Below are 20,976 nucleotides of genomic sequence, written 5' to 3' on the forward strand. Positions count from 1 at the left end.
AAATTTTTTCTAAAGCAGTGCAATCAGTACAGGCATGGAGATTCAAATCAAGGCCCCCAAACATTGTCTGAGAAGCCTTGTTTCTCCATACTGCACACCCCCTTCCTCTTCCTCTCTCTACCCTCTTCTCCAAAAGTGCTTTTGGAGACAGGCATATGTGGCCTATGCCAACGTGGGAGGTCTTGGGAAATACTTGAATTGTTCCAAGAGTGAGGTGGGGTGGGTTAGGTGTCTACCTGCGCTACTGGGGGCTGGGAGTCTGTGCTGTATGACATGGCCGATCCCAACAAGCCAGAGACTCCAGAATCACCTTATAGGCTACATTCATTTATTCAGCCAGTATAGACTGAGTATCTACTATGGACCAGGAGCTGCAGCTGAACTCTTCAGACTTTATTAATTTTGCTGCCTTCTGATAATTTCCAGGTTTTCTTTTCATGGATGTGAATTTTTTTTTAAGTGGAAAAGGGCCTGATAAACTCACCTATCTCTTTCAACCTTTCTACTGCAAGGAAAGGTATTTTGCCTTAGATTAACAACTGGTACTTAGAAAATTAGGACTTGAACCCAGATCTCTTGACTCCAGATTTTGTACTCTCTTTGTCACATTTGGTTGAGAGGGCATCTTTGTGTATCCTTGGAAATGCATGATTATAAAATCTCAAGCATTTGACAGAAAGGGACAACCAGACAGGTGAACTGACTTGCCCAAGGTCACTCAGGAAAGTAGGACAGAAGATTGGAGCCTTAATCTATGGATTCCCAGCCCAACTCCATTTCGATTCAGCCTGTGGTTTTCTTGGACTGAAATTTTTCTTTTGTTCTCATTTTCATTGTCTTTTCTCATACAGAAGGCTCTAAACCATGTAATGGAAATAACTACCATGCTGTAGAAGGACACCTCATCTCCCCATCCACCACTCAGGGCTCCTGGCATCATGGCCAGGACAAATGTCTACTTTGGAGATGGGATCTGGAGATGAGGAATAATAATAAATTGAGAGCTGAACAGGACGCAGCATTGCACACACCTCCCCATCTGCTCTCATACAGGCTGCTGGATTTGCTTGAGATTAGGTCTCTGTTTCTGATCTGACAACAGATGCCTGAGCCATAAATAACTGTGTGTTTTTCCCTTGAACTTTCACTGCCATCTCCTGATGTCTTGTGTCACGTTGCATTCTGGGGAGAGGTGCAGTGGAGCATGACGCCACCTTCTCATCCTCGATATGTTCCTCTTCTCTGAGTGCTGCCATTCCAGTGATGCCTACAGTGAGCCCTGCAGGCATTTGTGGGAGTTCCTGTGGAAGCCAGCAATTAGGGACCTAAGAGTCCCTGTCCTCCTCTCCTTTCACTCAGCTCAACCCTGTCGTTTCTGGGTGACACTGAAGTTGAGTTTACATGGGCAGGGGTCATCCATGTGAAATCATGGTAAAGCCAGGTTTCTGAGTTAGAGTTTGGTAGAAATAGACAAGGTGAAGGGAGACTTTGCAAGCAGCCAGGCCAGCTCTGGAACCCCCAGGGCAACAGATGCTTTACTGTGGCACGGAGCCTTCTGTCCCCAAGGAGTGTCACTGATATGTAAGGAAGAATCTCCTCCAACACAGCAGAGCATTACTAAATGATTCCATTTTCCTTACTTGGTGGTGTAGTATATATATCTTCTCTGCCCTCACCACCCCTCCCTAACTTTCTTTTTTTCTCTAATTGTGTTTGGTTCACTTAGAAATCCAGAGAACTTACCCTTGGAACAGATCAGAATGGAACATTCTATAGTCAACAAAACATGAAGCCTAGTTCTTTCAGCTTGTCTTAGTGATGAATGAAAAACTGGTAGCAGAATAGCTAGTTCAGATGTTGGCAAAGATTCAAAATTAGGACCTATCCCATTTTCTGCTGCTCCCTTTGCCCTTCCTCTCTCTTGACCTCCTTTTCCCCCACTATCCCCTCCACCTTACTGCATCTCTCTCAATTTCTCTCCCAATCCCCCTATCATTCTTGTCTTTTTCCCCATCCTTATTCAGCCTCTCTGGTATCTCTCTCTGTTTCTCTTTTTTCTGTCTCGGCTTGTCACTATTTCTCTCCCTATCAGCACATTGCTCTTTCTCACTTACCTTTCATTGTGTTCCCATTTCCTCAATCTCCTGAGGTTTCTTCCAGGAGATGCTCATGCATTAGCCATATCCATGACATGCTGTGTCATCACCTGGCTACATCCCTACATCAGGGGCAAGAAGGTCAAAGGAGAAGAACACTTAGTACATTGTTCTTCCAGCCTCCTGGCTTCAGGCAGTTCCCCTACAGGTGGTTTCAATGAAAGATCAACAGTTCTCCTATGACAGAGCAGGCTGAGCCTCTCCCTCCCTCACCGCTCTAGCCATTAACATTTTCTAGAACTCACACTTTCTGTTCTTCTCTTCATTTTTTCTCTGGCCTCCAGTATTTCTCTCCCTCTCTACCTCTTGACCTTACTGTGGCTCCACCTTTGTTCATTTCATCTCCCCAATGCTATTTTCCTCTCTTTGTCTTTGTCATGTCTCATGCCCCAACTTCCTTTCTCTGTTTCCTTCCTTTTGTTTTTCTTTCTCATTATTTTTTCCATACTGTCCAAATCTTCCCCTATTCATTCCCATAGCGCAGTTCTATCTTTACCTTGGAGGAATCCCAGCTCCCTGTCCTTATAGAGTAAGCAGTATTTTCCTGCTATTGGAGCCTTGGCCCTTCTCTTTGTCTTCTAGCAGTATGGAGCCTCTGCTCTTGGTGTGGTGTCTACATGCTCTTGGGCAAAGCAACTCTGGTTCTCTACCCATCTCTGCAGGCCTAGGTGCTCCTAAGCAGATTCAGTAGAACGTGGCATACCAATTAAGCAAGGTGTTGAAAACCAGGAACAACAGTCTAGAGGACAAAAATGAAAGAAACTGTTGTGGAAGATCTGGGGATTAATTAACATTGAGGAGAGGAGATTCCTCATTAAGGGAGGACAGAGTAAATTCTGCCAGTAGGTGAAGGGGTGCTATATAGAGTGAGGCATGCACAGCTGTTTTTCATCTCTGCTCTGTACAGAAAAATAAAGAGCTTCAGCTCACTGGGGCTGTGGCTAGTAGATCCATGAGTAGCAAGATAACATTACCCATGTAGGCTGAGGGGTCCTGTAAGATAATTTTGAAGAAGGGTCAACATATTCTCATGGAGTGGTTTTGGCAGATGATGGAAAAGGCAATCGTCAGTTCCCTTTGTGTTTTCTTGCTCAGGCCTCTTGCTTCCTCCTCAGTCACAACAACTTTCAGACTCTGAATTCATGACTGCAGATGCCTCATTAGCCCCTGTAAATAGCCATGTAGTCTTGCTATGTGAGCCATCACAGGTATGGTTCATCATTCCAGTGCACTGACTTGACACAGCCCACTCTTGCCTTGATGCCATTTCCTCCTGAAACGCCTCTTTGCCTCTCTCTCTCTCCCTCTTCCTACCCCCAGGTGCCAGCCACATCCTCATTCCCATAGTCTTTCCCTAGAACCTGGCCAGATGACTTGGAGATCCTCAGGTACTTGGGGTTCTCAGGCCTATGTCCCACTTGCTTAGTCAAACAAGTGGCCCAATTCCGCCTCCTCCTTGGGCAGTTTGCACCTCCCTTCTCTGTATTGCTTCAGTATAACCTGGGCAGTGAGCATGATACAAAGGAAGGCAGTGCAGCTGGCCAGCCAAGACCATTCAGCATTCCTAAGCTTTGAGATGTCAGGGTCTGAAGACCGCTAAAGGACATCTAATTGAGTGGGGCATGCATTTTTAATAAACTATATTTGACTTCTATGATAGGCAAGTTATTAAGCCATTTGACAGCCAATAGCATGAGAAATGAAAGAATACCTTAAAAGTAGACATTTCTTGCCAGATAAGGGAGAAATTCAGTGAGCTGGAGGCAATAAGAAAAATAAATGCAAATAAAGATATGATGCTTTTACTATCTACATATAGTGGAGAAGCCATTAATATAACAGTGAATAGTGGGATTTTTATCACTACTTTACTTGAATGTCTTGAGCAACTGGCTTAGCTTTGAAAGGATCAGTCTTTATAGCTCAGGACCAAGCACCAGTTCTTTGTCTCTGTGCTGAAAAGATGAATTTATTTTCTGATGTGTTTTCCCTCTGCCTCCCTTTTTATGCATCCTTCTGAAATGAGCTCCTATTTGGTTTTCCACCACCACCTGATTTGGAATTATTGAAGATAATGGTAAGGAGCAAATGGTTCTTTCTCACCCAGAGGTACAATATTGAGTTGATAGATGCAGATCTAGACAGGTGATCAAATGAATGCTTCTCATTCTTGGGAACTCTGTTGAAGCCCAGCTTCTTTGTGAGCTTTTCCTGGCCACCCAAGGTGTCCAGTGAGCTTCCTAATTCTCTAACCCCTACAGACTGACTGCCCATTTGACCTATGTATTAGGCTCCATCTTTGCTCAGAATTCATAGTTTTTTTTTTACAAGTATCCTTGTAAGTTCTACTAGGTTTATTTTTCCAACATCTGTCCTCAAGACATGTGATAGAACTTGAGATGACCACACTTTTTTCCCTAACCTGGGAAGGGGAGACCTCCTGCCTTGGTGCATTAGAAAGACAGACTAGTGTGAAAACTACATGCTCTTACTAGTAGGACTTTTAATACTGAGTCACTGCTGGCATGTACTTGAGAAGCCCAGGACTTGCATCATAGAAGAAGTAGAGATCGGGTGTGTTCAGGGGCCCTATTCAGGGGCTTCTCCCTAGTGTTGCTCTGTCAGCACAGGGATCGTAGAGAACCCAGTGCTTGTAGACTTTAGAACTAAGCTTGTAAAGAGTTTGCTGGAGGTGAGGATGTGGTGGACAGTCAACTTATTTTATCAACTTAAACCTCTTTCCTTATCCCTGATCTTGTGAGGCTCACAGATTTCCTTTTGTCTAAATATTTGCATTGATGTGAAGCACTCCTGACCTCACAACCCCACCCGATGTTCTGAATATCCTCCTAATATCTTTCTTTGTAAGAACATGTGCTGTGTGACAACATATTAATATTTTTATTTATTTAATTATTTATTATCAATTTCTCCTACCAGACTGCAAAGTCCATAAGGGCAAGGCTTTATTTCAGTTTCTTTCTCTTTTTTATTTATTTTTAACTATTTTATTGTTGTTCAATTACAGTTGTCTGTATTTTCTCCCCCCTGCCTCCATTATTTTGTTTTCTTACTATTGTATTCCAGCTCCCAGACCAGGCATGGGGTTGGTGTTTAATAAATATTTGTTGAATGAACAAGAGAATGATGGGAAGCACTAGCTGTAAGCCACAAGAGAGGAGGGAGAAATTTTGTATACAGTTATAGATACTAGTGGCAGAGAGAAAAAAGGAGAGAAAAATATCCATTTGGGGAGCTCCCAGGGAAGGATAAATTCCAACAGCATCTTTCTTTCAAGCATAAAAAAGAGATATAATACGATGTGACTCCAGGGAAAATAAGGGAGAGAACTTAGATGGCAACAAGAGGAAGACACCTCTGCCACTCAAGGCCCACACCTACTAGGCAACAGTGAGTGGGAATAGCTCTTCTCCCTCTAGAAATTTCAGTCACTGTCTCAGTCATTTGCCTTACAGATAATAGCAGGGGCATAACCTCTCAAAAGAAGAGAAGGCACTGTATTTTTATTCCTAATGTAACTTCCATGTATGTGGGAAAGGGAAGGGGTCTACAGTGGGCACAGACATCCTTCTCTATTTTACAAACTACTGTTAATCACTAATTATTCAACAACCTCCTTAAATACCATTTCCTTTTCCTAATTGTCTCAGGCAGAATTACTTATCCTTTGAAATAGTATTTTCCCATTGGGTGATCAGTTGCTCTTTACATATCCAGTCCCCCTGCTTGACTGTTAGGTGATGACCAAGTCTCATTCATCTTTGCATGCTGCACATGATGGCATTCAGTCAACACTGTCTCGCTCTCTCTCTCTCTCTGTCTCTCTCTCCCTCCCTCGCTCCCTCCCCCTTTTTCCCTTCCTGTCTCCCTTCTCACTCTCTGAAGGACTCTGTCTCCGAAGGACTTAAAATGCTGGTTTAAATGCAGAATTGCTTCTTTTTTATTCACCTAAAGCTTGTGTTTATTGCTACCTGTCTATGTAAAGCTCATTTACACCTGTTACTGTTCAGGCACAACAGAGCTTTTCACTACAAAGAATAACCCTTGTTCTTTTGACATCCATCTTTACCACTTCCACCTTCAGAAGGCCATCCTGTAACCAGACTCTCTGTTTGTTGAACTCTGTCCAAGCTATTCTGCAAGCATTCAAGCCCATCTGTGATCTTTCCAGATGGCCTGCTGAGGGAGCTAGAGAAAAGAAGGGGTTGAGACAATAGTTTATCCCAATGCTCCCTTACTCATGGAAGTAACTGCCGAACACTAAACTCTCCAAATAGACTATTTATAAGGTGCACGGATCAAGGGAGGGTGTTGTAGTAGAGGTGCCCATTTTCTCTAACCCCCTGTTCTTGATCTCAAGACAAGAAACCAAGTTTCCTTTCTTGGCATGGACATGACTATAACAATATGACTGTCAAGGGAAAAGTGGAGACTGCTGTACCTGTGGGGCATCTTGTGAACAAGCAGAATGTCTGTTGAAGCAGCCCCATGCTGTGATAAGTTTCAGTCTTCTAATGTTGTTCCATTTCCACCTATATCAACTTGAGACCTGTTTTTCAGAGTTCATCTGCTCTAAGATTGTTAACTCAAAACTGGAGTTTACTTCTCATTTACTTGTTCACATACACATTAGAAACAGAGGCAGACTTGTTCAGTGAAAATCATTTAAATAATACAAGAAGTTAAGTAATGTCTGGCCTGAAGACTAGCCAGTAAAGTGCTTACTCTAATTCAAATTTGGCCACTGTCGTCCTCTCCTTATCTTCCAACAATCACAAACAGAACCTTGAAAACTCCTTTGCATACAAGTATACTTTTGTAACCTCACTTCCTGCTCTACCTGCCACCAATTCTTCTTTCTGCAAAAGACCACACACACACACACACACACACACACACAAACACACATAAAGTGCTCCTTTCCGGAGACATGTCTTTACCTGTGCAGTTAAACTCACCTAGATGTCCTTTTTTCTTCCTCTACTGTCATGCAACCACCCCTACTGCCTTGCTCTGTGAATGCAGAGACCATGCTACCCCTCTCTCCACTTACAGGAACTGGTGTTGTGTATTGGAATTGATTGTGGTTCAAGGTGGATTCCATTCACTACCTAGGCAAATCATCTAATAAGAGTAAGAGAGCATCATCTCCAATGACAAAATTGTGTATATCTTGTTTCTTTCTGCCATTAGTTTTCTCTAAAGACAATGGAGTGCAGCTAGAGCTCCATTCTCTTCAGATCTCCAAATCACATCTCATCCATAGCTCTGATATAACATTTCCCCCCTAATATTCATTGTAATTAGTAACAAGAATAATGAGAGTTTACTATGTGTAGGCAGTGTACCGTGTGCTTTACATATTTTATCTAATTTAATCTTTACAACATTTCTGAAAGGAGGGCCCTACCACTATCTCCACTTTACATAGGAGAAGGCTGATGCTTAGGAAATTTATGCGACTTGACCTACTCATGAGACCATAAGATTTCCAGGGCAGAGACCAAATACAAATGTGCATCTTCCTTGTTACATAGGATCATTCAATAAATTATGATAAGGAGATTTTTAAGGTAATCTTCAAACTAACCAGTACTTGGCCATAGAAAAAAGAAAGGTAATAGAGTTTAAAGATAATTATCTGTAAGTCCAGACTTCTGAGTCTAGGAGAAGAGGAAGGATGGGGGTGATAGGCAGGGCATGTGTGTGTGTTTTCATGTGTGTGCACTTGTGCAAATTTAGACCCATATACAGGGAGCTGGGGAAGGAATTATAGGAAATCTGATCCAGCCCATGATCTTGCTTTTGAATTTATCCATTAAGCAATGCTGAGTTCTCTAAAGTTGTAAAGGCTGTCACTTAGAAGAGAAGGCTGTGATAAAGCCAGGTCTGAGTAACAGACAGTACTTCCAGAGCGTGGTAAGTTGTAGGGCTTCATCTACTGTTTCATAGAAGAGGATGTTGAAGCTCAGAAAGACTTCAGACTGGTTACAGTACTGGGAAGTGGCAGACCAGGGCCAGGGCCGGCACACCTGTTTTCTGAAACATGGTTCCCGTTAACAGTGATTGCTTACTTGGTTGATGAATTAAGCAGAAGCTCATAACCTGACTTGGGGATAGTAGGCTTCAGAGGAGGCTGAGCTCACCATATTTTTTCCTGTTCACTGGGACTGCTATACCTCAATCAGGCAAGGAAATTTTTAATATTAAACAGTTAAAAGTCTCTAACTTGGCTATTTATGACAGGTGAAATAACTTAGGATTTACTGGGTTTGTAAGAACTTGAATCTTGAGCCCTCTGTATGAATGTTGACATCTATTTGTGAGGCTTTCTTTTTAAAGGCATTTTCTTCAAGGAATATGGAGTATTTTAATAACTTAGGTATATATTTGTATGTGTGTGCGTGTTTAATTGAAAAAGTCTGTTCCTCAGTTTCCTGATCTGTAAAATAGGGATAGTAATATTTGCACCTATTATTTCATAGGACGGTAATGGGAATCTAAGGTCATGTGACACATGGGAAGGTGCTGCATGAAGGTAAAGTGCTGTACAAACCACAGTTGTTATGAATTAATTGGAAATAGAATAGTGACTTCATATCTTAGGCTCAAAGCTGCCTTTCTAAAAAAAATTGAATTAAAACTTGATCTCTGCAAGGTTTCACAAGTCTTGTCACCTGTCTTTCCAGGGTGATGCAATAAAGGTAACAATAATGCTTTGTCAGGGCCTAAGGTGCTAGATCAACTCCTTACTAGCTGTTCACAGGAGCATGTGTTGAACAGTGGGTGTTGTGTTGGTTTTTGCAGTCTCAGTGTGTCTGGAGAGGATGAGCTTAATAAAGAATGATATTAGTTAGTATTATTTGTCAATAGCCCTATAGATAGATTAAAAACCTTTATATAATGTTGCCTCCCCTATCTTAACAACCCTTGCCTAGTCACTACTAGTAATAAAGTAGGTAGAATGATACTTTTCTCATTCTGTAGCTTGTTTCTCATGTTGGATGAAGAGTAGGCAACCCATTCAGAGGCTATCTAAGGTTAAGTACGAGCTCCTCAGACTACAACCTCTCTACACAGAGTGTGAAACACTTGTTTGAGCAAACCAGCTCTCACTGTGGAGCTAGCCCTGCACCCTGTATATTTCCATGCCCTCAGTCCATTGTGTTTGTCCTGAGTGCTTGGGGAAATCTGTACGTTCTCTCTTCATCATCTTCCTTGTTCTCTAAAGAAGCCCTGCGTGCTCCCCTCCCTCTAGCCAGAAATGCTGCATTTATCTCAATGTCATTTCTTCAAGATGTGAGCTGGAACAAATCTGGAGCAGCTGCTTCATTTCTAAGTGTCCTTTAGGGACCCCCTCGGCAGACACTTTGCAGAGTATAATGATGACATTCTAACGAGCATTAATGTACATGTTGTCATTTTTCTATATTTACTCTTCCCACAGGAGGCATAGCTCTGAGAAGGAATACAAAATCTGGGGAGACAGGGAGAAAGTTTTATGGGCAAACCTCACTGTCAACCCACTGATTGAGGAGAGAAAACTTTGGAAGGAAGGAGTTGGGGCAATATAACATTTTGGAAGTCAAGAGAATGGGAAGTGGAGACATATTGGGGGAAAGCCTGAAAGACATAGGAGGCAGGGATGTTGAAGGACATAAGGATTTCATAATTGATTTAGGACTCAAGACTTAGAATATTATAAATGTTTTCTTTAGTTTATGGCCCTGATGACTATGTATTGCATTCATTCATTCATCCATCCATTTGATAGGTACCAATGAAATCTTCCTGCATGGCAGACATTGTGTGTGGCACCAAGGATGCAAGTGTGTATAAGAAGGACGAGGATCTCTCTTAGAATTTAATTCACCAATGGTGGATATGTGGGCCTAGAAAAGGTTACATTACATATCAATGACCCCTTATAACAACCCCATGAGGTAAGCACTATATTACTTATCTTATAGATGAGGGGGAATTTTCAGGACATTTAAGTACATTCTCATAGATTTCAGTGTGTGCATAGCCACACCAAAATGTCAAACCAGTTCTGTCCAGTGCTAAAAGATCTATTGCCTTCATACTTTTGCAGGAAACATGGGAGAGGATGAGGTGGAGGTGGATCCTGTTCTGTGGATCCTGAAAACCTACGAGGTCTCTGGGGTGTCTGTTAGAAACTACCAGCCAAAATGCACTGAGCAGCAGAGAGCATGCGGGTCCTTTTTCTTGGGGGTAGCTTGCGTTACCTACTGTACTTGAGGCTGGAAACATGTATATAGGGAGTCTCACTGGTTCATGCCAACCTGACTTCTCTCCCAGTTTGCCCACCAAGTGGGTTCTGTAAATATATCATAATGTATTTTCACTAATTAATGAATTGACTCATGATTAATTATACATTTATGTATTTTTGTTGTTGTTTGCAAAGCTTCCATAGTCATTATCATCATAATGACTCTGTGAGGTCAGCAGGGAAAGAGCTATTACCCCAGTGCACAGGTCAGGAAATAGGGTCTCAGAAATGTCAACCTACTGAAGATCAGCCAGCCAGGAAGCAGCAAAGCCAGAACTCCAGCTGCAGGTCCCCTGTTCCTTCCCAAAGCCTCACAGCCTCCATGGAGGCTATGAAAGCCTGTGGAGGCTGTAGAGATCCCCTCTTCATTTTATAGATGGAGACCCTAAAGAGATTTAATTACTAGCTCAAGGTTGCCAGCCTGCCCATACCAATTATTCTTTTCCCTACTCAGGGCCACCCCAAATTGAGCTTGGGTAAGCTTGTGTTAAATGCCACTCTGGTCTCAGTCCCTAAGAAGCAAATTAGAACAAGCATGATACCCTTGAAAATCATTTCAAGGTCAAATGCAAGCAAATGTGTGAGTGGGTGGTACAGATCCCAGGGGAAGAAAGTAAAGTCAAAGCAGGATCTCTGTAGGATGATTGTCCCAGAGCTAGAGGAAGCTGTACCTTCACAAGGGCACTTAGATGGGGGGATTCCTTGAACAAGCAAAAGGGAAGATCCCTTAAAAGATGAAGGATAAGGTCAAACTTTGTCCTCTCCTGTCCATAGATTTTTATCTGGATAGATTGTATCAAATAAATAATGTATCAGAAGATTCCTCCCCTGTTCCATTAGCCCCATCAGGAGGGAGAGCACAGCCTGGCTGTGTGATAAGTGGTAATAAATGGCGGTGCTTGTCGGTGGAAATTTTTCTGGCAAATTTCCGAACCAGATTAAAAAGTAAATTAGATTTCTTCTGAAGAGTTGTTTTCAAGGGTTTTTATCCACTGACATGTGTATGCAAGATTGCAGCTTTGCCAAAGGGGGAGAGAACAAAGCTGGAAAAATAATAAAATAAAATAAAATAAAATAAAAATGAGCACGCAATTATCTGTCTGAACAAGGCTATCATTGTGAAGGCGCCTAATCAGAGATGTCTCAAATTTGCTTAAAATACAATGTGCAATATAAAATGTATTTATAATGTACCTCCTATGCTCCAATAAAATTGTTACCAGGACCAGACAATTGCAGGAGACAGGGGTTATAAAACAGAATGGGTTGAATCAAATCAGTTATTAATAATAGCTGAATAAAATATAGCTTTGGGAGAGTAATATATTGTTGTATTGTTTCTTTGTTGACTTGACCAAGTCTCTTAAGTCAGGTGTATGTCAAATGCCAATGACCCTTGCCCCTTCCACTGCATCAGCTCTGCTCTTGTCAGGCCCTCTACTACTTTCTCCTTGCACTATTCCAGCTGCCTCTTGACTGGTTTTCCTGCTTCCATTCTCGCTAATGGTTTCTGGGCCCCCTTCCACACTCATAGATCAGAGTGACCTCCTATTAAATAAAACTGACTGTGCCATCCCCCTCTTCAAAATAGAGTCTAAATTCAGCCAGTCATGTAAGAGCCTTTGTTATCTGAGTCCAGCTGGTTTTTCAGCCTTATTTTGTGCCCCTCACCTCTTCCCTGTACTCTCTGCTTTCAGAAAAATGGAGCACCACAAACCCTACCCTTTCTAGGTGTCCCACTGCTCTCAACTACTTACTAAATAATCAGTAAGTGAATGCCTGGGCAGAGAGGAGTAGTCTCAGCAAAGGTGCCTCCAAGAAAGAGGCAGAAGTGAGGGCAGGTGTAAGGAGAATCTTGGCATCTTGAGAGTAAACCCATCCTCCATCACTGGGTAAGACAATACTTTCATTAAAAAGAGTATTCTGTTTCTTAAAAGTTATCAGTAAAGGGTCAGTCAACGAGGGTCAATCTATACTACTGAAAAAAAGCAAAGTATTGGTTAATTTCCAATTTTCATTAGGAGTCATTATACTCTCTGGATTAGACTTTATTGAAAATTTTATTTCTTTTTTTTCTACACTCACTTATCTCTCATTTCAGTGTTTGGAAACAGAAGCAAGAGAGTTGATACTCACTATATTTCCAATGAAGAAAAACTTGGGGCAAATGGTGAAGGTTTTGGCTGTAAGCTAAAATGAGTTCTGTGACCCTGGCTGTTGTGACTGTCTTGCTTGGAGCATCACCTCATGTGCACTGATTGATGTTTCTCTCTCTCTCTCTCTCTAAAATCCACACACATACATACAGTTTGCGTGACATCAATGTAAACTGGCAGCCAAAGAGAGTGGACTGGGTTGCACATGTGAGAACAATGACAACTTCACTGTACTAGTCAGTGGGGGGCAGTAAACACAGTTGAGTGAGCATGTGTACTGTGTGTCACATTCAAAATGACTGAGTAAGTAGAACAAAGACTCAGCATCAAATTTTGTGTTAAGCTTGAACATTCCTCCACAGAAACTATTTGGGTGACTCAGAAGGCCACAACTATGGGTAACTGATGATTGCCAGCTTCATCACAACAACGTGCCCACTCATGCATCACATCTCATGCAGAGTTTTTTGGTGAACCATAAAATCACCCAGGTGACTCAGCCCCGCTAGAGCCCAGATTTGATGCCTTGCGACTTCTGGCTTTTTCCTAAACTAAAATAACCTTTGTAAGGGAAGAGATTTCAGACCACAGATGAGATTGAGGAAAAGACAACAAGGCAGCTAGCTGATGGCAATTCCAACACAGCATTTTGCAGAGTATTTCGAACAGTGGAGTAGATGCTGGGAGAACTGTTAGGTCCCAAGGTGCATACTTTGAAGGGGACCGAGGCACAATTGCATTATGTGCAGTGTTTTTTGTATCTTCTTCAAGAATTGTCTCTATTTTTTTATAGTCCACAGCTGGATATTTTCTGGACAGGCTGCATGCATGTGTGTGTGTGTGTGTGTGTGTGTGTAGTTTAAGAAAAATAAAATGAGCCCTGTGCATTTAAATTCTCCATTCTCCTCTCCAGCAGATTCCATTACCCCTTATAGAAATAAAAACAAAGCTGCTTCTCCAGAAAGATGGGAAACCCTGTAGCATTTTCCTACATTTTCCTTGCTCTCTCTTCACACATATAATTTTCCTCTTCCCCCCACTAGAACATTCCAGCCTGAGTGTGGTTAAGAAAAATCCCTTAAGCAATACCTCACTCCTCACTCAAATAAGTGAATGACCTCACTCCTCACCCAAATAAGTGAATGATTTTCCTCCATCTTAAAAAACTAGAAAAGAAAGAGGAACGTTGGGCTCCGGTGATGTATGTGTGAAGGAGAAGGCTGACAAGGGAGAAGGAATCAGGATGAAGATGGAAGAGACTAGGGTCAAATCATGCAAATTAAGTGGGTCTTGAAATGAACTGAGGAGCCACTTATTTAAGTCTAGCCCCCAACAGCTTCCCCTGGGAAGCTGAGAGATAAAGGTGCAGAGAGGCCTCCAGGCACTTCCTTCCCTAATGATATTTACTTTGACTTCAAGTGGTAGAGCTCCCTGTAATACCCACACTCAGAAAGCCATTCTGATTACTCTGCAAGGGGTGAGTACTCATCAGAGAACAATGAGCCAAGTGAGTCCCATGCCCAGAGCACTGGCTGGGTAACTCCTGTTGCAGTGTACCCCTGACTCGGCCTGGCAGTGCATGTACCTGGACTGCTGGATCGGTGCAGCTGCAGTGTCTTCTTGAAATCCAGTGAGAGAAGGTGCTTTGGGAGGGTTGGTGGAGTTCAACCCAGGAAGGAGAGAAAATCCTACTGGGTCCAGTTAAATTCACCTGAGTCTTCAGTCTGTCCCACACAGACTCCAGCCAATAGTTTTCCAAGGGTATCTACTCAAACAGATCCAGCTGGAGTAGGTGATAGAGGAAAGAAGGTTCAGGAATGCAGGACCCTCCTTTATGTTGTAAGTGTTGACTGTTTATACACACAAGAACAAATGGAGAAGTCACACTTTCTTTATGCAGTGGCCTTACAGTCACCTCAGTTGATAGATGTCCCAGATGTGCGTCAGTCAGTGTGGACCCAAACCTGGTGCCTTGAGAAGATGCAGAGATGGGAAGCAGAAGGCCCTGGGCCAGGCAATGGGTGCTGAGAAATTCCCAGAGATTCTCCGGAACCCACTTCTATCTTCTTTCAACCACTACCCTCTTTTTTTACACTCTCTAACGTTTTATTCTCCTCACTTTGTCTCTGTGTTTTTTTTTCTTTCTTCCTTTCTCTTCTCCCCTCTGTTTCCTAGTGGCATTTTTTTCTCTCCTCATCCCTTTCTATTCCTTCCCTCTTCCTCTTTCACCCTTGGTCTCTTTTTCCCTCTTGTCTTCACCCTTTGCCTCATTCTCTTCCTTTTTCCCTCCCACTCTTGTCATTCCATAACCCATAGTTAAACACCACGTGTTCCAGGCCCACAGCTCAAGTGCCAGGTTACAAAGTTGTACAAGAGACAGATCCCACTTCCAAGGAGCTCCACCTGGCATGGGAGGTAGGAAAGGAAGCAAATAGTCCTGAAATAGTGCCATCAAAAGGGGAGCATGCAGGTCCCAGTGTCATCCAGAGGAAGGAAGGACTAATTCTGCTTCAGTGACTCGGGAAAAGTTTCCCAGAGGTGATACTTAAAGGATGCCTTTATAAGATATAAAGACCTGTTTTATAAGATAAGAAAGACCTGAAAGGCCTTCAATTCAGAAGGAACCCCAAGGACAAAGACATCAAGAAGCAATACTTGGTCAGTGTGGGTGGAGCATAGCTATGTGGAGACATGGCAAGAGCTGATGTCACCCCATTGGGTGGGGCTCCTGCCTGGGCTAAGAAGCATGGATTCCCTCTTACAAACCATGGGTTCTTAGAAGGTTTTCGGGAAGGGAAAAGGCAAGATGGCCTTTCTCCTTCTTTATGTCAACATCTTCCATGTCCTTCTTCCTTCTCTTCTTCTCCTCCACCTCTTCTCTCATTTTCCTCCTTACTATCACCAGCTGTGCTCTTGTCCAGCTAGTTTTACCCATCTAATAGACTTGGAGTCATTAAAGTACACAGATCCACTTTCGAATGCAACAGCTTCCTTAGCACAAGCAGAACATACCTGCCTCTATCTGCCCCTAAACACTCCTATTCCTACACCTAACAATAGCAAGTACTGATACTAATGCAATAGTTAGACTAATACCAAATACTAAGAGTAAATTTTACTGATACTAATGCAATAGTTAGACTAATACCAAATACTAAGAGTAAATTTTGTGTCTTCCAGTTTAAAAATATCCTGTGTTCACTGTCAATACTTCATACAAAACTCATAACATAATCAATAAATGTCTGTGGAATGCCTATTTTATACCACATATTGTGTTCAGTGCTTCACATATATGTTGTCTTATTTAATGCTCACAAGGATCTCATAAGAAATGCATTTATTATGTTCACTTTAAAAATGAGCAAACTTCCCTGGCTGGTGTGGTTCAGTGGATTGAGTGCCGACCTGCAAACCAAAGGGTCGCCAGTTCAATTCCCAATCAGGACACATGCCTGGGTTGTGGGCTAGGTCCCAGTAGGGGGCACACGAGGGGCAACCACACACTGATGTTTGTCTTCCCCTCTTTCTCTCTCTCTTCCCCCTCTCTAAAAAGAAATAAATATAATCTTTAAAAACTGCTAAATTTTTTAAAAATATAAAAATGAACAAACTCAAGCTCAGAGATGTCAAGTAACTTCACCAAAGTTATACAGCAAGTAAAGATAAAGCTTGGTTTTAACACAAGTCTTTTGATTTCAAGTCTAGGATCCTCTCCCACCCACATATAATAATAGGTATAGTCACGATCCACATTTTACAGATGGTAGATACTACATTTTTAGAGGTGAAAGTCAAATTAACTCTCTAAAGATATAGGTAAATATAGTGGGTCTAAGGGGCTTTTTGATGTAAGCATACAGCTAACACTCAAATAACTTCTTGTAAGAATATTGTGGGGTTTTGCTTCACTGCTGGTTGCATTCACTAGCTCCTTATTTTGCCTCCCTGCCAACCCAAGTCAGCCTCCAGGGGCAGACAGACCTGGGGGTGAGAGTCTAGGTCATTGGGGCAGTGTAGTGGGGAAGGGGCCTTTAGGCCCATCTGTCACTGTGACAGCCCCACATGTCTCCTGATCATAAAGCTCTCGCCTTCCCCAGAGCAGCTCATTATTCCTCCTGATGTTGTTGCCTGAGGAGCCAGGCTGGCTTCTCTCATGCTGGTGACTGACGACATGGTCGAACAGCGGCATCCAAGTGCAGCTGAAGCTCCCCAAGGCCCCTCAGCACCGGGGGAGGCAAGGTGTGGGCTGGCTGGTCATTGTTTTGAGAATGGCATTGATCCATCCCATGCAGATGTTGCTGCAGGGGCAAGCTGCCTACCTGGCTGTCTTGTTAGTCTGAGTCATTCAGACAACTGAGCTTGTGAGTGTTCTCACATGCACAAGGAAAGATGGCAAAATGCATGAGAAGCACAGATTGGGCATGGTTCTAGGCTTAGATCACATTGCACAGTGCTGGAGGGAGCTAGAAAGTGGTCCAAGACTCAGATTCTGCCATCTGGGGGCTTAAGTTGATGCAGTGGACAAGGATGGAAATGTGGGGCTATTAACTCTATTCATGATTCAGAGGTTTATGTGCATGGGGATTAGGAGAAATAAGGGTGTGTTTATTTAAGTAAAAATTCAATATTTTCATGACAGTATGGTGTAAATGGAGAGCATGGGAGACAGTGTGTTATGGTTAAAAATGCAGTTTCTTCCCTGGCTTGATGGCACAGTTTGTTGGAGTGTGGTCCCATACACCAAAAGATTGAGGGTTCAGTTCCTGGTCAGTGCACACATCTGGGTTGCAGGTTTGATCCCTAGTTGGGGTGCATACAGAAAGCAAACAATCAATGTGTCTCTCTCTCTAAAATCAGTAAACATATCCTCATGTGAGGATTAAAATAAAAATTTTTTAAATGCAGCTCTTGATGTTAGAACTGGCTGTGCAGTGGGAGGTGCTTAGACACACTATGTGACCTTTCTGAACTTCATTTTCCTCATCTGTAGTGCAGAGTTGATAATACCACTTATCCTAAAGGGTTGTGGGAAGATGAAATATTATAAGGCAAATCAAGGACTTAACCTTGTGTCTGGCACATTGCAAGGAGTAGGGAGTGATTGCTAGCTGCTATGGATGTTGGGATCAAAGTGGCTGCTTCACATTCCAGCTCTGCTCTTGCCCATGTGTCACCTTGGATAAGTGGTATATTTTCTCTGAATTTTATCTATAAGATGGAATGATTGATTGCATTTACCTAAGGAGGTTATGGGAAGCACCATACAAGATAAACTGTGTAAATTGCCTGGTACATAGTAGGAGTTCAATAAATGATAGCAACTGTTAGGTGTCAGCAGAGGTAAGGGTTGAGTTAACCTCATTTCTGACAGGAAATAAAATCCTGTTAGATTTGGATGTCCTAGAAATTAATTTCTTTAAATTTATTCATGGCTATTACTTTAATCAAAACAAAATGTCTTACTTAAAGTCAAAGGATTAGTTCTGCTAATGGAAAGGTAAAAAGAGTTAATCAATGACCTTTCTATTGTTCTTCCTGCCTAGATATTGGCAGGAGTTACACATTATCAGAAAGCTGAGTATGCTCCCTGCAAAGTCTCTTTTCTCTTCTTCCTGAACATATCTAAGGTCCTGGCAGCTTAGAATTGGGGAAGGGCCAATCTCTGCCCTGCATCATGCCCTTAAAATATAAGTAGCTGACAACCCTTTAATCTTGCCAGAGGTATTTGCAAACTTAAACTAGGACGTTATTATTCCCACTTCTACATTTGTCTCCCTTAATCCATTCTCCATACTGCAGTCAAAGTGATCTTTTAGAAACACAGGCCTCATCATTTCTCTGCTTAAAACTCTTTAATGACTCCTCACTGCCCACATTCCTTATCAAGGTTTACAACACTCTCAATTATGGTGCCCGTCAAGCCCTGCAGGATCCTTCCCTCCACTCCACCCCCAGTGCAGCCATTCTCCCATCTCACTCATTATTTCTCTTCCTGGAATATCACAGGATCCTTTCAACTTCCAGAGTTTGCACATAGGGTTTTCTGTGACTAGATTGCTCTCCACTTAGTTAACCTCTATATATCTGTCAAATCTCAATATTAAATGCTCTTCTTTCAGGGGGCATTCCTCAGTTCTCTAGACTGGCTTTTTGCTCCTATACCATCAGTAAAAGCCAGCTATTCCCCCAGCTCTAGGAATACAAAAAAAAATGTGTAAATAGCATCTCTCTTGAGCAGCTTAACTGACCAAGTGGTAGAATGATAGTAAATGGCTTGAGTGCACCCCTTCCTGTATTCATACCCTTGCAATGTGCCTTTGCAGCTGTTCCCATCAAAAGGTAAAGTCTTTTTTTCTACCCCTTGATTTTGGGCTGTTCCTGTGACTTGCTTTGGCTAACAGAATACAGCAGACATAGTAATGTGTCAATTCCAAGCCTAGAGGTCTTGAGAAACTTTGCACATTTCTGCTAGATCTATAAGAACTCTACCAAGTTGTCATGTGAATTCAGACCAATCAGACAAAGACTAGAGACCATGTTTCCAAGTTACCTCTCATGTCCTGGTCATCATCTATCTAGCCCCAGAAGCAAAGCTGCCTAGCATATTAGCATCTGACAGTAGATATGTGAATAAACTCAGCCAAGGCCAGAAAAATCATACAGCTGAGCTCAATCAAAACTGCACCTATAGAATCATGAACAAAATTGCTATTTTAAGCTAAAGAGTTGTGCAACAGTTTGTTAAACAGCACAGGTTAATGGATACAGGCTTTTTGTAGGATGAAATAAATATATGCATGAGCAGGTCAGCAACAATACAAGGTAGTGTGTGCTAGGTGTGCCATGAGTAGACAGACAGACATAAGAGAACAGAAGGATGAAATATCACTGAGGACTGGAGTTATTTAGAGGAGATGATTTATTCAGGTACATTGCTATTATATCCTCAAGCAGACTTTCTGAGAATATGGAATATGTCTTAAAATTATTTTGTACTTTCTGCACATTTAAGCTACAGTATTCAATTCAAAATTACCTGATGGGTTATTTAAAATAAAGCTATACACTATCATCTATTTTGTGTTCACTTTTATGTTCCCCACATCTGCACAGTGCCTGGAAAAGAGGAAGCACTCAGTAAATACTTATGAATGAATAAATGACTGACTTCATAGATTTAAAAAATATTTGTTTGTGTCTTTCCAGAAGATCTCAGGCAGTGTTTCTAGGTATAAACGGTGAGGAGAAAAGCACAGAAATCTGAAAGGCAGTAGGATAAACCACCTCACCTAAATCCACCCATCCATTTGTAGCTGTCTCAAAGCACAATATATGGTATGTTTGCCCTTTATTCTCTTCTTACGTACTCTCTTTGGGCTTCTCACCAACTTTTCCTCTTCTTTTTCCTTTTATTTTTTTTCTTTTTCAGTTCTCTGTTTTCCTGTGCTCCTGATTCTTTCTGAGTTAACATCTTTAATGTATAGTGATGATCAAGTTCAAGGTCATGGCTCTATGTTGGAAGGGACTGGGTGATGTGGGTGGCAGATGCAGGGTCTGTGTGGCAGGTGCAGTGAGAATAGGCTCTGCACACTCAATTCTCTTACTCTTTCCATACCCCACCCCCACCAAAAAAAAGTAAGGGAAAGCATGGGAATTAAATGAAAAAGAAAGGATATATGGTTTTTGTCTTTGGCTGTCTCTGTCTGGATTGTTCTTTCAGATCTGAACTTACCACCTGAGAGCAGTCTTCTGCTATATTGTGTGGACCTGCTGCCTTCTAGTATCTTGATAACTGTATCCCTTCTCTGGTGGCATGGAGTCAACCTTTGGCTCAGAATGCAGAGACTTCTGAAGGTAACTCTTCTGAAGGTAAGTCTACCTTCTAGGTATATGCCCTTTACATACAAGGACAATTTGCATATGTCCTCTTCACCTTGGCTCTGGCTCACCTCTCCCTTTCAAGATCATGCCCTCTATACTTATCTGGCTGGGGAGATACCATGATCACAAAGGTGGTTTTCCCAGGGCAAGGCTTATCCATTGCACTCTGGATGTGCTGACCCCAGCAATTTCCCCAAATGTGGGAAACTCTACCGAGTGATTTGTGGTAGTGGGGGACTGCGTTCATGCTCTCCTCTGGGGGGAAAAAAGGCCGAGCCCTCTTATTTAGATCAGTCTATCCTGGCTTCTTGTAACCTTCCTTGGTTTGTCTCCCCTTAAACCACTGAGTGTTTCCATATGTTATTAATTTGATTTTGCCATACAATAAATGATCTCATGCCATTCATTGTTTTAAGCTTCACTAACTAAAGTCCTAGAAGGAAAGGATTAGCCTTTCTTTGCA

General features: G+C 42.2%; 1 non-coding gene across 1 annotated transcript; it reads left to right on the forward strand.

Annotated features, from left to right (window-relative positions):
• Window positions 1-20,607: 20,607 nt before the first annotated feature.
• Window positions 20,608-20,771, forward strand: LOC114501231. Its single transcript, XR_003684981.1, has one exon. It is a non-coding gene; the product is annotated as a U1 spliceosomal RNA (small nuclear RNA).
• Window positions 20,772-20,976: the final 205 nt, after the last annotated feature.

This window comes from Phyllostomus discolor, chromosome 6, assembly GCF_004126475.2.
Source record: "Phyllostomus discolor isolate MPI-MPIP mPhyDis1 chromosome 6, mPhyDis1.pri.v3, whole genome shotgun sequence".
Lineage (NCBI taxonomy): Eukaryota > Metazoa > Chordata > Mammalia > Chiroptera > Phyllostomidae > Phyllostomus > Phyllostomus discolor.